This window comes from Fukomys damarensis, unplaced genomic scaffold (assembly GCF_012274545.1).
Source record: "Fukomys damarensis isolate Sample0158 unplaced genomic scaffold, DMR_v1.0_HiC HiC_scaffold_32, whole genome shotgun sequence".
Classification (NCBI taxonomy): domain Eukaryota; kingdom Metazoa; phylum Chordata; class Mammalia; order Rodentia; family Bathyergidae; genus Fukomys; species Fukomys damarensis.
In genome coordinates this window covers 20734955-20737904 of record NW_022900944.1, presented here as the reverse complement: position 1 = coordinate 20737904, position 2950 = coordinate 20734955, and positions in this window count along the sequence as shown.

The window sequence follows — 2950 nt, the reverse complement described above, 5'->3', positions numbered from 1 at the left end:
TTTTTTTGTTCAGAAAATGGCTAACCTGATTGGGGAAACATTACTGCAAAGTCTGTTATTATTATTATTATTATTTTTAATGAAAAAGGAGTAATCTAGTGTGCTCAGAGGAGGAAAAAGATTAAAGTAACACTTTTGGAAAATGGAACTTCTTAACTCCAAGCTTTATGTTTTCCCTAGAAGGGAACCAAGGCCTATGCTTTGTGCCTTTGTGCCTTTCTCTCTCTAGCACATACAACTAAAATTATCCATATTTAGTTTACTTTTTGGTACTCGGGTTTATTTTTACTTCAGACGCTTAATATCCCTTCTTCTCCCTTTAATGTGCAAGCTACACAGAATGGCAAGTGCAAGGCTGGTTCACATGTAGCATGATGAATGAGTAAATTGACAGATTTGCCTGTCAGCTGGGACAGTGCTTTTGGAAAAAAAGATTACACAACCTAAATATGGAGAGAGGTATAACATTGGATGGAAAATGTACTAGGAGTTAAGACAGACCAACAAACAAGCTTAGTATATTTTGCATTTTTTGCTTTGGGTCAGTGTTTAGGGCAGGGCTTATTTGATAATGTTCCCTGAGATGTTTTTGTCAGGCTACTACAGACAAAGGAATCTTATTCATAATAACTGCTGTAAGTGTCTTTTCAGTCAGTGAGTTTCTATCTGTCTTAATTTGTCTGAATCTGTATAATCACTTATTTTTCAATTCACTGTAAACACTGAGTTAATGAATATGGAATCATTACTTTTAAGGGAAATGACAGGTTCCTGGAAGAATTTGTTCACAACGTTTTTGTCAACTGATCAATATACAGTCTGGTTTTATGTGTGTTTCTGTTTAATGACACTATTGAAGATATATTATTGAATCATTAATGTGAAATTATGGCTTGTAACACTATAACTCATGCCTAAATGAAAATTATCTGACATGTATTTTATCTGTAAGGAATAGCACAGACACACGAACAGTAAGCAGCAGTTCAGCTCTATATTTGGGAGCTGTTTTTATACAATGAAGTCCCCAATAGAAAGCACAAAAATGAGAAAAAGAGCACCAAACTGACCATGAAAAGGACCCAGTCTGAGAGCTAAAATAAGAACATGAAAGGAGACTCATGTTTTTCATTTGTGCACATCTGCAGGTGACAGTAAAAGTGCCATGACTGATGGTTTGGGGAATTTAAATAAATTTTTTTTAGGTAGGCAGATTTGCAAGTAGTAAGAAATCTCCAAATAGTGAGGATCAACTACTGTTAACTCTTAAAAAACATTTTTCCTGGGTAAATTTATTTTGAATAATCTGTTGGAGTAATTTCCTTTCTGAAATAATATACTTTGTATCATATTGTCTTTCCACTCAAGCATTTCTACTATATGTTTGAATGCTGACAACTTGCACTTTTTTAGTTTCTACTAGAGGTTCAGAGAACTGATGCCATTGTGAAACATTTTCATGTTTTCTTCTAAATTGGTTTGGTTTCAGGAGTCTAAGCTAAGCAGATCCCATCTTTGGGCTCTAGGAATGACGTAGAGATAGATATAAGTAAGTTTTTGCTTCAAACAGTATCAGTTTGTCAGGCACATATAATTCCTTGTAACCTTCAAGATTTTCTTTCTTTTTTTCTTCGGTCCTCCTTTCCTTTCCCTTCCCTTCCCTCCCCCACCATCCTTCCCATTCCCTCCCTCCCTCTCCCATCCCTCCCTCTCCCCCCTCCCCCCTCCTGCTTACTGAACTTAGGTGTTCTCTCCCACAGAGCTACATTATTTTTTGAGACAAATTTTTGCCAAGTTGTCTAGGCTGGTCATGAACTGTCAATCTTTTTGCCTCATCCTGCAGAGTAGGTGGGATTACAGTCACATGGCCCAACAGCTTTCAGAAGATTTTTGTTAAAACAGGACTGGCTGTTTTCATATGTATCACCGTAAAACCTTTGGTGCTAGTCTAAGGAATTTCATATTGATGATTGGAAGAAGTTCTTGAGGAAAAGTTTTAAAAACAGTGTTCTTGGTATGAAATAGACTTTAACAGGGAACGTCAAGGCAAGGAGGCCAGTGATAATTTGTTGGCATAATACAGCCATGCGGTAATGGGGACTGATTAAGATATGGTACTGTGAAAAGGATGAGGTAAGATCTAATTGATCTGGGCATGGGAGTAATTGTTCCCATCGGTAATTGGGGCAGGATTTTACAACTGAGCTCTGTACAAGTAGCTCAGTATTCTGGAGCTTTGAATATTATGTTGAAGAATTAAGGTTTTATCCAAAATGCAGTGGTAAGGTATGGAAAGACTTGGGCCAGTGACATAGTCTGATTTATATTTTTATATGATCACACTTGTTGAATATAAAATGGTTGATAGATTTACAAATTAGATGGTAAAGTGATGACAGTAGGAATGGAGATGAACATAGTTCATGCATGTCAAGATCTTGTGGTGGATTGGACAGGGGCCGTATAGTAGGAAATGTCAAGAATGACTTGCTTATGCAACTGTTGGATGAAAATATCACTTAGTAAGATAAATAATGGTCACATTTAGGGAGAAGTGTTGGGAGTGCAGTAGTTCAGACATTCCAGGTGGGAAGGAAATAATCAAGTGGGAAGTTAGCATATTGGCTGAAGTTTAACAGTGGAATTTTGGGCTTAGAGTTTGCACTCAATTAATGAGCGTCTGGCTATTACTTAAAGCCTAAGGAGAAGATGAATGTATGGAAGCAGTGCAGAATGAGGTGTTCACTGGAGGACTCCTATAGAGCATTGGTTTTAAGCAGTAATGTTCATCATTTAAAGCACAGCTGGAGGACCAAGAAAGAAGGAGATACCAGAGAGCTGTGAGAATCTGGTGTTTGGAAAATGTGAATCTATTTTGAAAAGGGGAGGTAGTGAACTATTTTTATTGGAAAGTCATCTTGATAATTTTTTTTTTTTTTTTTTTTTTTTT